At 33.0% G+C, this 15749-nt stretch overlaps 1 protein-coding gene and 1 long non-coding RNA gene across 2 annotated transcripts in view; both read right to left on the reverse strand.

Annotated features, from left to right (window-relative positions):
- Nucleotides 1–15749, reverse strand: part of LOC139097260 (monocarboxylate transporter 1-like) — a 203102-nt gene that overhangs the window by 93055 nt on the left and 94298 nt on the right. The window lies entirely within an intron of this gene.
- On the reverse strand, nt 12080–14209 carry LOC139097263 (uncharacterized). The gene is made up of 2 exons (XR_011545051.1): nt 13409–14209; nt 12080–12755 (listed from the first exon to the last, which is right to left on the reverse strand). It is a non-coding gene; the product is annotated as an uncharacterized lncRNA (long non-coding RNA).

The following is a 15749-nucleotide window of genomic DNA, read 5'->3' on the forward strand; positions in this document are numbered from 1 at the left end:
TTATTATTCATGCATCACATGCGAAGACGTTTCATGTCACATATACTCAATTGTATGTAAAGAGGAGGAAAAGTAAAGAAGTTTTTCTTTCCGTAAGTAAGCAATAAAAATGAGTGAAAAAAACAGAATATTCCAAGTGGTTAGGATTTATGCTACGCTATAAAGTCATCGTACATATAAAAAAGTTTTTAATTTAGAAGAAAACACAAGATTGCATACATCCCATTGAGGAGGTTTTGTCAGATTTTTGTGTAGTTTTTATGAGGTCGTTTATAATATTTTTGCTTTATTAGTTATATAATTTTTTAGCTGAAATTGAGTTTTTTTCGATCATACTGCAGGTCTACAGACAAAAAATCCAGAACTACTGCCTTGGGCGAATAATAAAGTACCAAGAGTATAGCCAGAAATATGTTGAACGAGGCAGAGGACGAGCTTCGTCACTCAACGCCCCTGGAAAGTCTTAAACGCAGGCACTGCATATCTTAAACACAGAGAATGCAGACCCGTGGTTCTTGGCTGAACTTTAGTATTTCTGAATAAAAGTGTAACAAGCCCAAAATGGATGAGTTGATTCAATACTCAAATTCAAAATTATTATTCAAAGGGAATTAAAATTCAAGATTAGTTCCTGACCAGCAGTCCGATACGTCACCATATTAACGGAAAGTAGCGAAGTAGCCTTGGCTACATACTTGAAGACTGATTTCGATCTATTTTTAGGGGTGAAAACCGAATTGTCTCGCTCCATCTTTCTCCATCCTTTACAACCTTCCATAATTCGCTTCAAAATGGATATTATTCATCCGGCTACTAATTGAATCCGTAGCCTTATAGAAATAATGAACAGAATGACATTTTACATGCTCTAGAGCCAAAATCCAAGAAATCAATAAATTCTTACAGAAGCACAAAAAATCTAAAAACTTTCTTACAAGGAATTCCCATCAATTCAAATGAGGCAGCTACATACTTTCAGTTTTGCCTCCAAACAAAAAAAGCAAAGCGTAAAGGCATTAAAGTATGAAGATATAAAAAGCCCCTATGCGTCATTTGACTGAGACAACATAAAGCTTTTAACTTCGTCAACTTTTTTTTTATGTCCTTAAAGTAAGGAGACGACAACAACAATAACGACAAAAGTTTGTGGAATTATATTTAAGAGGCAAATATTTTGTGTACACTTAAGTATTTATATTCCCTAATTGAAATCAATATTGACTTTGTTATTATCTCTTCCTTTAAATTTCTTTATACTTTTGCATTCTGTTTTTCTTGCCTACAACAAAATGAGATTCAAGGATGAAAGTCAATATTGTGGCATTAAAATAAAGGAATGGAAAAAAGGCAGAAAAGCTGTGCTGAGTTGAAGATAGAGGCAAGTAGAAAAGATAGTTCAGGTTTGTGAATAAGGCGCAGTTCATAAAAATCCATGCAGAGTTAAAAGCAGAACTTGAAGTCGAAACGAATTTTGTCAAAATTGTGTTTGGAGTCAGGTTGACATGGTTGGACTTTTCCATATGAAATGCGAGTCGACTTCGAGTTCTGGTTCGTCTTTAAAACTAAATGCAGTCAGGTAGAGTCGCAATAAATTCAATTGATTTTAAGCTCAGATTCAATGAAGTTTTGAGATTGGAAAAGCATTTTAGGTTAGGACCAGTTCTACATTTCTGTTAATATTAAAGAATTTTTGAGAAGTCGACTCAAAGGTTCCATAGAATTGACATGACAATGCATACCGCATCATTCGTCGTACAAACGAGTAGCTGCCGAGTGGACAACAATACTTTAGTACTGGACATTAACTGGACATTAACTAGTTATAGCATATTTTTGTTCACTCGGGTATACATCAGCAGTCACAATGGCATCAGGACTACTTGAAATCTTGCAGTCTTCATGTCTCCGTAGCGGTGTCCTAGTGATTACTTTGTGCTGTATAGGGACCCATTATTAAGCTCCGTACACGCTTCAATAATAACATCCTATAAACTTTATAACATATTCTCAATAAATATGCTGAAAACTTGTTATCCTAACTGCTCTTCTTGTTTAGAAAATCACACAAAAAACAGTGAGGATGCGACGAGCGACTTGTACAAATGAAACAAGAGACACAGAAGCGAGAAACGATGAATAAAAAAAAACTTTTATCGGGGACTTTTTTTCCCTCACATTCATGTTATTTATTTTCTCGTAATATTGATTCAAGTAGCAACAGAGTGCTGCAAAAAAAATAATAATATCTAGAACGAACGAGGAGTAAAAAACCTGTTGAATGTTTCTCATTAAATTTAATATAAACAATTCAAATAATCTGAAGGCCTTCTGCTTTTTATTAATAAATTTATTCTCGATGATATTTTTAGAATTCATCTGCTTCTGCTCGAGCAGTTCCATCAGTTCTTATCCAAACGACTTTTTCACATTTTGAAATCTTAAGAAGCTTTAGAATGAGGAAGCATTAAAAACTTTTTTATTTTTATGATGAATGATATTTTATAGACAAAATTTTATTGTTCTATTGGGATATACCCTTGAATCATAAAAATATTTATGGCTTTTTAAATTTTTAGAGACTAGTTTGAGTCTATTGTTCTTGTTGATTGTGGCTTTTGAGGTCTAGATTAGCATTTGTTATGCATAATTTGATTAATCGGTTAAGGACATGATTTATATGTTACCACAGGATCATAGTCAAATTCTAGTTATGTGGTTAGTCATAAATAAGTTTTGCTGGTCATGGCAGAACAGCACGGTATGGCAAATTTAATCTATCGCTGTAAAAATGAGCTTTAATCAGTAATCAAGGTATCCGCAATTCTGCCATGAACATGGCTACGTATCAGCGTCCTAACGTCTGCATTGTGTTGGACGGATTGTTTTATTCAGAAGAAATTGACAACAAATGATGTACTTGCTTACTTCGCTTGCCGAACATCAATTGTGATCCATTTACTTCCTCAATTTGGGTCTGAAACTGGCTCTATCGCTGGCAACCGCTTGGCACAACAAATGACGTTCATCGAAAATAATCCCGAATAGCAAAACATGTACACTAGGGCACCGTCCCGTCGCCGTATAAACGAAAAGAAGCAAAGTTGCCCCAATGGTTACATAACAGTGAATTTTGACTCCTTTTTATGACCCAAAATGCGGTTAGCTACATTAAAGCACTCGGAAGTAATTTCACATTCCATCCTACCCCCAGCTGCGTTCAACATTCCTCAACCCACTCTACCCTTAATAGTTAAATGTCATTATTAAATATCCCACAACTATACATAATTACTCAAACCAATAATGCATGATAAACAATTCACTAACTTAATTCCCAAACATCTATAATCCATACAATAACAAGCCATTGTTTGATTTAATTAGCAAATGCCCGAAGACTCATAAGCCTGACTCTTTTTTTCGGCTATTTGATCTATCTACAAATTAACCTATTTTCTTTCTATTCATTATCAAATTACATAACCCTCCTTTTGTTCATTCTGGAGTAAATCTTAATTACATGAAATTTATGTAAATGTGGTTTTATTTAATTACTATCGGTTCGTTGCATTTCCAACAAAAGAGAGAGAGAGAACCGAAAAATGCTTAAATTTGATTTACGCTTGTTTGTTGGATGAAAAAAAGGGGAAAAAAGAAAAGTTCTCAACAAACATAACTAAAATTATTCTACATTCTTCATCATCATCATCGTCCGTTAAGAGGAATCTTTGCTTTACACTTAGCCATGGGCTATGAAGGAGTAGGATTGTTTGGATGTTTAGAATTTTCTGAGGCGCATTTATTGAAAGCTTTGATGTTAGGACTCGTTTCAAATTGCAGACATGCAGTCTTGAAAGTAATATGAGATAAAGTCGACAGCTGTAATCCTTCGAATCCAAAATCCAAGCTAGGGATTCTTGGTCGATCCTTATTTGAAGCACATGTAAGTCTGATATTAAACATAATGCAATATATGTAAGTGAATGCATCTCCCGGAAATCACATATGAGCCTCAATATGCGGCAATAGGACAGCTTGACTCTGAATTCGATATAATCTGGTCTAATCCAAGAATCAAGTCCTGAGTCAGATTTTTAGCTTTTTTACGTCGTGTGCTTACGGGCTTGGTTCCTAGCAAAAGAACCAACATAAAACGTTTTAGATGTGGCTGTGGTAGGGGTTCTTGAAACCGAGATTAAGATTTCAAAGAGTTCTCTTTAAGTCTGGGTCTCAATTCCGATCTAAGGCTCTATTTCAGTATCAAAAACTCGTGCGAACCTAGACTTCAGGAAAACCTATCCTGTGGTTCACAAAATCTGTTCAAAAGCAACAATCTATAAGAAAATCTAGTCAGAATGCTCACTAAAACTATCACATCATCTAAAAAATACCAGCATTCGTAGAAGAATAATTGAATGAGCTAATATCATCTACGTTTATGGCATATTTTTATCATATAAATTATATGAAAAACGAGATTTTTATTACCACAAAAAACTAAACTTTTGTTCTTCCTACTATTTTTTGTTTCTGGTCATTCGTATCGTTCTGGTTTCCTATTTCATATTTGGATTTTGTTCTGTATGAAATTAAGCAGAACAAGTTCCATTTTTGTGTTTGCTTTTTATTTCCTTTTTCTCGAAATGAAAAATTAGATTTCTTTATGCCAACAATTGGGAGAGAAATTTTTGGCCATTATGAATATGATTGTATTTATCATGTCTAAACGAGCAGAATAATCATTGAAAATTGATTTGGAAATTATGCTTCGATGAGTATCATTTTATGAGTAAATATTGCTCTTTATGGGTAGATTTATACAGGTCATTAAGAGTGGGTTAACTGTTTTATTATTTATGGAATTAACTAATCTCTCGGTGTTAATGGTGCGGGTAGTTTGCAATTGTGGATTATCTAAAAATGTAGCCGAGCTGCACAATGCGGTGATCAGCATTTTTGGTGCAAAATGGGTCGAAATTCACTGTAATGGTGCTGCAAGAGCAACTTACCATGACTTACTGTTAATACTCCCAAATAGACAAAGAAGAGGCTCTCAAGAGCAGAGTAAGCTAAAAGCATGCTCGCTAGGATGATTTCCTAGTATATTCAAGTAGATCATGCTCTTGAACAGCACAAGAAACTAGCAGAAGTAGCCCATTTAGACAGAAACTCCCTACGATTCACAATGGATCAATAGGAACTAATTATCATCATGCTCTTGAAAGTATGCCTCTTGAAAGTTTTGCCTGTTAGGGACGGCGACCCAGCGATACTCTTAAGAACGTAGTGCACTATTCAGGATAAACCTGAACATTCACAACCTTTCTTAATCTTCCGTCAAACTCAGATTAAAATAAAGCACTTAAATAGAAAATTAATTCTCACATCATAAATATTTCATTATCAATAAAGCCATGATAATCAGCCTCATTTTATATTAAAATGTATATTTTTTGTGTTATCCAAAAAACAAAATCTTGAAAAGCTTCTTAAATGAGCAACACGCAAGTCAATTCAATTATGTACATAGAATCTCGAAACAGCAATAGAAAATTACAAGTAGGAACACTAAAGTACAGAGGAGAGAACAACAACATGGAAAATAACTTAATATCTTGTAACATCGTTTACAGTATGAAGCTTGTAAAAAAAGCGACAATGAATGTTGCTAGGGATGGGAAGAATAGAGATTCATATAAGTGAGCCATAATTTATTAAAGCATATTTTTTAGAGGCATTTCATCTACTCTTACCGTCCCCCAACGCATTATAATTTTTAATATAGCCTAGCACGACTTGTGTCAGTGCTGTTTTTTGCCTACACCTTATTCATGTGTCTGCTGTTGTTACCATAACATAAGTGTGGGAGAGATGATCTATGTAATGGAAATTGTAAATGAGAAAGCAAAGGAAGAAGTAAAATTTATCGCGATTGTAGCTGGATTTATGTAAATTTTACATACATTTTGATAGCTGGTTGTTAAATGCTTTTTAAAGAATTGAGCCATCCATAGGACTTGAATATCTTATACCCGAGTGATACAAATGAAGATGACCCCATTGAGCTCCCCCACTGAGCTTTTAAGGCTCTGTTTCATATGGACTGCATATATGCTTCAGATTTAAGGGGCTTTCATTTGTAGTTGATAAAAGAGCTTTAATGAAGCCTACATCCTTCAGGCAGTGCTTGGATCGGCTTTCAAATAATATCTTTAAGTACATATCCCAGCACAGGGCTCGGTCGCCATTTAGTACTTACTTACTTACTTACTGGAACCATGCTCCGACTTGGAGCCTAAGTTGCTACAAAATGCCTTCCATCTGACTCTGTTGCTGGCTGTATCACAAACTATCGTCATTTAGTGGTAACTGGAAATATCTCGAGAATGTGTGCACTTGGTATTTGGTAACCTTAAGAGTCAAACTTCGGTTTCCCCTATAGAACCTACATGGCATTGCCTAACAGACAAATATACCGATTTAAGGTATCCTAGTTGTATTTCTGTATCAAGAAAGCATCCTCTTTGTCCCTCAAGAATTTTTGTCAATAAACTAAAATAAAATTCCCAGAAATGCTGACTTAAAGGCAGGAGAACGCTTATTCAATCTATAAATACAATTCGCATGCTGTTTATTAAAATTCCTAAATCTTCACGATATTTTCAGCCCCGAATATTCACAAACTTCACACAGAACAGTCCTAATACATCCCTAAACAACAATGTCATACCTTTTTATACCAAATGTGCCTTTAAACATTACCTGCATGAAAATTGCACTTGTTATGACTTTCATTTGATTAGAACACTAAATCAGATTTATGTGGACAAACGTATTTGCACCGTGTCCCCAAGCATTTATTAAATTTTGCATCCCGCCAAATGTTCCGCTATAAAATTGCGGTTCACGAGCGATGAAAGAACCAAAAACAAAGTTTGTTACCCAAAAAGGAAGGAAAAAGAGCAAGAGAAAAATTTTATTTGTAGTATAAATCATGATGTAAATGACGCAATGAATTTACAAAGCAAAAAAATGACTTTTTTTGTATTCTACTCATCGTATGTATGTTGCATGTGCTGGTAGATGAAATAAAAGACTATACAGGAAGATTGATAATGGAAATTTAAGAGGAACTCTATTTGCCAAATTGCTTTTTGAATTTTCATAATATTTTTTTTATTTTCAACAGTTCACATGTGCATTAAATTGAGCTTAAAGTTAATGGAAATAATGTATATTATCAACGTATTTTATAATGAATAATGAGGTTTTTGTTATGAATTATGCATGCACAACTATTTGTGGATTGAAAGGCTTTTCAAAAAAATAAAATTTTGTGTTTATTTTGATGGCGGAAGTAAAGGATTTGGTGCAGTAATTTTTAATTGGGAAGCAGTTACAGGTATTAAATGATTTTTAATTAAAGCTCTGTAGATTAATAATTCAGGATGAATATATCCCTCAAATATTCACAAAAAATCCACAATATTCCCATAAAAATGAGTTGGGAACAGTCATTAAGAGAACGTTTGGAAATTATTTAAAGCTTTAGGTGAGGTGGGGTGAAGGGAGGAGTAGGGAGTTGGAGTTTACAATTTTGTAACTGAGTGCTAATTTTGGTTCATGATTTTACTACCAGATGGAGGTTGAAAATGCTATTTATAGCGTAAGTTTAGCATCAGAAGTGGCTCTGATACGACTATAAACTTAAGTCTTCTGTGAGCTTTCAAGTGGTTCAGATCCCACTATAAACTGTAGGTCTAAAGGGTGTGGTACAACAGATTTTAATCGTAGTGCCTCTAGCTCATAAGACTGGGCCCTTCAAGCATTATATATTGGTCTTCTAAGTTCAGTGATTTATCGTGACCTCGTTCGTAAAACCATAAGTAGTTGTGCAATAGCCTAGCACAGCTCTGGATCTCAATGATCTGAATAGCTTTGATTTTATAGAAAACATTGATTTTGCATCATGGAAACCTTCAGGACTTGTAGTGAATGCTGCGACATAACAATGTCTTAGGGACTAAATCATTTCGCTCAGAGAAAATTATTATGTTCCATTTATAAGAGGTTGTAAACAGTATGCATTTAAAATGACATTTCTCAATCTCAATACTCAATTTGTAGGAATCGAAATACAGGAGGCTTTTGGGGGATCAACCCATCTTTTTTGGACACAACTCTTCAATTTGCTTGGAAGTTTTCGAGATAAAAATCCTTAACTACTTTTAATCTCCTAAATGTGTTGACGATCTTTACGAAAAATTTCAAAACCAACCGCCCTCAAAAAGTCTTGATTCTCCTCTGTCGTCATCAATATCAAAAATAATTCAAAATGTTTGTAACACCGCAGCATAAAATATTTTTCATTGCACAACCGAAATTACTAGACCTTAAAAATGTAATTCATCCGAATAATCAAACAAATCTACCGCAAATCCATAACACAAATCTCAACCTAAGCATTCAATAAATGTTACAAGTTATCAAATATCATTTCCACATGTCATGCTTTACTCATCAGCATTTGATTAGTCCCCCCTCAATAAACCATTCAATATCTATTAAAACGTGCCTAATCAACAAAATTTTGTGAATATGCTCAAATGAATTATTAATATGTTTTTCAGCAGCATCACAAAATGTATTCATGAGATGCACAAAAATTTATGCCACAATGAAATTATTTTATCATTATAATTGGATAACATTCATTAAAATTATCATTCTGCATCAACGATTGGAACTGAATTGAGACATTTTTTGGATACGAAAATTTATGCACATTTTTAACACTCGAGTTCTTGGATTAATGCAGCGAAAAAAAAGAGTTCATTTTTACAACTGAATTGCAATTTTTTATGGAAATTTCATAAATAAAGAGCATTTCCATGCGTCAGTTTAATTTAGCGTTGTTATGTATTAAAAGTAAATATTTTCGAGAGGAAATATCCATGAATACAAAACTTTTGAGTTAAATTGAATTTTTTAACATGAACAATTTTTTATTAATATTTTTTTGAGATTTTTTGAATGACAAATATTGTTTTTAAAAAATGCTGAAAGTCTATGAAAAGAGTTTATTAATAAAAATTTCGATTTAATAACCGGTCATATCCAATCTTCATGACAGCAAAATGACGGCTGCATGGTATCCAAGTGACAGTTTCAATGGCAATTAACATGAAACCTCATCCAATTTTCTGGATGGTAAAATAGCTCGTGGAAGATCATAGAAAACCTGATATTGATGATTGGCAGATGGATGCCAATGAAAGAGCCAGCTTTTGGTGTAATCTTGGGGAGGGCATAGATCACATTTGATCTGCACGACCAAAAAAGTAAGTAAGTATGTAACATGAAATCCAAACTGGCAATGAGACCGCTATTAGGTACCGTAGTGGTATTTTTGTAACACGAAAGCATGATCTATGTCTGTTAGAGTAAATTGCTTATTGGACGTCAAATGTCAGTGACTTGACTGCAATTAATAATTTTGTGCTGATCGGTATATACTCATAGTAAATGTGTAACTATTACGAAATGATTGGAAAATCGACAAATATTTTTCTGACATATTTTTAATCAAGTACATCAGTGGAAACGGAGCAGAGGAGTGGGTTTGTGTGTGGATCACAAGAATTTAAAGGGGTTTTAAGATTTTTGTTACGAAAATCTCGGGCAAATTGAAGATTTTTTTCAAAAATTGAGTTCATTTCCAAAAAACCCCTGAATCTGAAAGACACACATGAAGAAGGCTCCGCTACGAAACTTTGAAGGTTTTAAGTCCCATAGCTTAGTGGAGTCTCTTTTCTGTTTCTTGACGGAATCTTCTATATTTGTGTTGCTCATAGAATAAGCTTCTAAAGTACGTCATAGTCCCGTTGATACAAATTGTCCTAAAAGTCAAACATCCACTTCTTAGCTTTTAATAATTGCTACAATTTTGAAAAAATTTCCTCAATCATTTTAATGTAAACACACAAAAAAAAAATCATCAAGAGAAATAATTTAAATATTCAAATTTTCTATTTAAGCTTTAGCTTTAAGATAGAAAAAAAAATTAAATGTAAACAATTAAAATACTTTGAGGATTCTTCCTACCATAATTCTTGATTAAGTAAGTGTGCAGGAGGTAAATGTTGCCAATTTTAATGAGCAAAGACTTTGTTCTTGGAAAAATTTAATGAGATTTGTTTAAAGAGGAATTAAATTGAAGCATTTAAAGGTTGTATAATGTTGAAGCTAAGATATTAGGCAGCTATCGAATTGGACAGGCACTCAAAGCATCTTTTAGACTGTAAACGTTAGACGTCGTACCTGACTAAACATTTTTGAGCGACATAATGCGGAAAATTGCATTTTTTGCAGTAAAATGGTCATAATCTTGTCTAAATCCGCAGTCATGGTGCCGTCAGGGCAACATTGTATCTTACTGTTAACACAATGTCTCAGCTGTGCCCCAGCAAACACGTTGAGCTATTCAGATTTATTATTACTTAAATTGGATGTTTCAAAAAATAAAATAAACAAAAGAAATAAAATAAAATAAAAAAATCATTTCCCTACGAGAAACATTACAAAAAGGATGTTGAACTTTAACAAAAATACTCGCAGGCATGAGAATGGAAGAGAAATAAATAAAATAAAATGATTTTTATTCTTCCGGATTATAAAACTAACAGGAAAAATAATAATATTCATTTCGATGTAAAACTAAAAGCGAGCGACAAGATTAAAATTTGAGATTAAATTTGATTTAAAGCGCATTTAGAAAATCCACTAAGCTATGATGAGATGTGAATTGTAATTCTCTAAATTGGATGCATTTTTGGGTATGTTCGTAAATTACGTAACGTTTAGTGGAAGCAGGGGAAAATTTACAATTTTGCTACAAAGTAGGCAAAGCGTTCCAGTGATTAAGAAGGTCCTGAAAAAGCTATTTCCAGTGTTCCAAAATTTCCGAACATTCCCTTCCCTACAAATACCTTTGAATAAGCTTTAAGCTCCCATTTTAGTACTCTAGATACCAAATATATCGGATAAAGTAAATACTAGATTATAGAGGCTTTTACTTTCTGCCGAGACACAACTCAGACTTATTTTTTTATAAGATATGGCATTGAACTCATAAAATATCTTTTAGACTTGTTTTTCCTTCATGATTTATTCAACAATTTAGAGACGTTTAACCCGTTAAAATTAATTCAGAAATTCTGGAATCAAATTTTGTTGTGTTATTCCTCCCAAAGCGTGCATTCTGAGAAATATTAATTAGTTGATTAATTATTGAAGGCATTGATGTCTTGATGCAATAAATTTGAATATTGATGAATGAGTGTGGAACTCTGAAATGTATTGTTGAAGTAGAAAATTTTAGGGAATTTAGGTTGATGACTAAGTTACTATATTTAACAAATTATTTAAAATATTCCTTAATTCTGATGCAACTTGTATGCATTTTGTGATCAGTAACAAATATTCTACTTATCTGGCGCCGGTATCTGAGACATTGAACCCTTGAACTCTATCCTTGAATTAAAAATTGCAGTACTACATTTTGAGGTCTAAATAAAATTGAAGCGTCATTAGGATAGGATGCCAGACACTCCAATGTACACTCTGATGTATGTTTTCTCAATAAAGGGACCGGGATCGACATTTTCCAGGACAGTCCCGAAAGATTTTCATGATCGTGAAATCGGGAAAGCTTAATTTCATATGAGTTCAATAAGTGCAGTAAGTACAATACTGGATTTTTGCCCTTAAGTGCCCTATAAATTGGTCCTAGAATAAAAACAAAATGATGAACATAACAGCTACATCCAATAGAATTAAAGCAACTCTAACAAAAAAGATTCATGAAACATACAAAAAAGCCTAAAAAAATTGTTCATAATTTTGGGATTTCCATCCTCAAAGGTAAAAATGAATTAAAATTTAACTGTTTACATCTCGTATCTGTACCTTTGTAAGATTATATCATTATCCTCGTCATCATATTGTGATATTAAATATCTTTTATATGATGAATAATAAAAATTGTAGATTTTTGTAAATAAAAAAAAGTTTTTATGACTATTTTTTCCTCGTTGCCATAAATGACAACGAATCTTTGTGTAAATGTTTTTTATTAAACGTGAATTTTGTCACATCATTCTTAATTAAAGTCAAGGGGAATTTAACATTATTGCTGTTGAGTATGGGATAGTAAGCATAAACATTCTAGCAAATAAAACACCTTAAGATCTACAAATAATCATTAAGTGACCAAATTTAACATATATGAAGGCTCTTAAAGTGCTGTTCACTTTTGAATGTTTTTCCCCATGGATCTTGTTTCTTATCCATACTACTGCTGCTACTACCACCCTTTGATGTCGACATTGTCATTTTACGATCCTGCTCTTTAAAGTCAAATGGTGATGACTTCTTGTAAGCACCAGTTTGTGATTTTGAATCGAATGCTGGTGCTTTGTATGATGAAATGACTTTTGCGTGTCCTTGAACCATTTTTGATGCTTTGATTGGATTTTTTTTTGTTTGTTTGTTTTCGAAACTTCTTAAAATTTGAGTGCGAAAATGTGCAAGAAATTTGTCTTCTTAATTTGCCAAAAATAAATTAATCTTTTTATTCAGGAAAACTTTGGGCCCTTTATGTCCGTCAAGGTACTGATTTCATTAACGTTAGCACAGTAAGTTCTAGATTGTTGCCTGAGTTACCGGTTCTTGAACCCTTTCGTATGTTTAAAGAGCTATAAGGAATAAGAAAAATAACATTCGTGAGTGATGAAGTTTCATATGTTTATTACATCAGCCGTTTTTTTGAGCCGTGTGCCATAAAATCTTTATTTTCATTCATTCATATGCATATATTAAAATATCTTTTTTGAATAAATATGTTAATTTTATTCATAATGATTGCGAATCGGAATTGAAAAAAACTGGATTTTTTTGTGACGTGCGATATACAAAATAATCTCACAGAAAATTGCACAGGTTTTTTTTAAGCGGAGAGAAATTTTTACGTTTTCTGATTCATATGGCACATGCCCTTGGTGATATTTTGTCTGATTTTTGATTTTTGGCGGTCTTTTTGGAATTCTTTTGGATATTTAAATTAGATTCTTGAATTAGAAGCATGCTGATGATCATGCATGCAAAATTCAGCTTGCTCATAATTATTCATACAAAATTGAGCATTCTCAATCATATTAATTGAGTATACTCTGGATCACTTTCATTTAGGAGAGCATCCTCATTGTATATTGAGCACTAATTGATTTTTAATGATTTTATCAACTTTAACTCAAATCCAGAGCAACACAAAGACACAAAAGCTCTCCAGAATTCCACAAAGAACATCCAACGATCACTTAATATAAATCACTTGAAAATTGATGCTTACCAGAAATCGAAAATGATATTTTGTCTTTCTCTAAGAGGAGAATCGTGAACTATCATTGACACTATCAGTTGAATTTCGACTACTTGAAGAAATTCTTAATCATTGACTATAAAATCAAAGAAAATTAAATTGATTTGTTTTTGTGGATTTTTTTTTTTTGCGTTCAGCTACTTTCGCTGTTTATTTTTCTTGGGAAAACAGGTTTCCGATATAATAATTTTTTTAATAAAAAAAGGCTTGAGATGCTCTCGAAAGAACTTTCAATTTAAAACTGAATTGACTGTGCCATGAGAGACTTGCTTTTATATGATTTTTGCCTGTTTACAACTACTACGGTGGGGACTTATTTTTTATGCAAATTATTTTTTTTTGTGCTGTGAATCTTTTTTCTGTGCTGTTTGAAAATACAAAGATGATAAAATTAAAAATTGTCAAAGGAGTGGAAATACGAGCTTATGGACTTTGGTTTAATTTCTTTTTTAGACGATGTTCTTACTGGTTCTTGACTTGTTGTTCTGGTCTAGTTAAAGCTGGTTATAAAGAAAGAACAAGCTAATATTACGATTCTTTGTTTATTTTTAAAAGCTGGTCAAAGATCTTCGTTAACTAGGAAGACTTAAAGCTGTTTTTTATGATTTTTAAGCTTAAGTGAATCGGCGACAGATGATCATTGTATTAGGTGTCTGATAATTGTAGCATCCATATGGGAGATTCTGAGTTTGAACTTTTAACATTTTAGCTATTTAATTTGAAACTTAACCTCATAATGGAGGCTCCTGGAAGAATTTTAATCAGCAGAATGGAAAATAGAGATTAGGTGCTGTGGTTGTTACAAGCATTGATACAGACTTGAGAGAAATACCTTCCCTAGCGAGGGGTGTGATGATGGGCAATCGAATTTGGGAACTGAGATAGATCATTAAGCTTTTGCATGCAAATCAAAGCATTTGTCTATCAATGCAATCTACCTAACCACAATTTATCTATCACTAAACCAAAATTGATGTTACCCGAAACAGCAATAAGAATTAATTGGTCGTACCCTTAGCGTTATTGTAGCATCTTATTCGCTACCATTTTCAATATATTCTGAATTTTCCCAGGTAAGTCACGTTTAATTTACATACCCTAAGTTACTAATCAGTCTAACAATTATGTTAATTCTTTTTTAATTAGATTCAAATAAAATTCTTTCACTTGCGATTTGCTTGCTACAATGTATGTAGATCTCACACAATCACGCAGCAAACAGCGATTGACCCTGGCAACAGTCACAAGATCTTTCAGCAAAATTCTAAGAAAATTGAAATACAATCTAACAATGTTCTATAATATCCTTGGAAGTGAATCCTCGAATATTAGTATTATCCCTAAAAAGTCAATAAACATTTCATCAATCCACACTTTCCAACCCTCCAATTTATTAATCATCAATCCAGCGTGGATCTCTCTTTCTTCCTGTGGTACTTTTCCATTCAGATATTACTGGAATTTACTTTAAAAAACCGGTGCAGCCTATCACAATAACACAATTTCGGAATCCTTGTAAGTAAAGAGAATTCTTGCGTCAGAAATGAAGAGAATCTTTATTGGATTGTTTACCAATGTGAATTTGAATATTTAATTCAAGCTGACGTAAAAAAATCGGATGACTCGAATATGTTCACGTTCTACTGCAATGAACTTGGTCTGATCGTTTCATATTCAGTTTTAAAAAGAAGAATACAAGAATAAATCCTGTATAAACACGTCAGCTGTACCATTTTCGGAGTATTGCTGGAAGTGAGGACGTGCGGTCAGAGAAGTATCACTTTTTGGGTATCGTCGACTAAAAAATTAATTCTCTGAATCTTCTTATTGATATTTTGAAATGAATTCTTCTTTTGTATATGACACTGCTCAGAGAGTAATGCCAACATGCAAACGGGCACGTAGCTTTCGCTGGTTTCTTTTATATTCATTTTCAAAAAAAAGGCATTTAAGATAAATTTTATATCATATGTATTTTTTGGTATTATTAGTCGGATAACATAAAAATGAGGCAATGAACGAGCCATAGAAGATATTCCACATTGAGGTTCTTAAATGGCTGTTTTTTTGAATGTTTGCCTTTAATTTTACTTATGGGAGAGCACTACAGTCATTTATGAGACATATTACGATAGGTCGTTATGAGGATAATGCGAATGAAAATTATGTGAACAAATGCACAGTTTTTTGTGGACAATTTCATTTTATTTGTGATTATAAATGTTAGGATTGAGTTCAAGGGATTATCGCGAAAAAGATTTATTGTGAAAACCACTTTGTTTGCCACAAGGTTTAAAATCGTAATGTATGG

Source organism: Chironomus tepperi, unplaced genomic scaffold (assembly GCF_022539635.2).
Source record: "Chironomus tepperi strain 1889 unplaced genomic scaffold, CSIRO-AGI_Ctep_v1 contig_418, whole genome shotgun sequence".
Lineage (NCBI taxonomy): Eukaryota > Metazoa > Arthropoda > Insecta > Diptera > Chironomidae > Chironomus > Chironomus tepperi.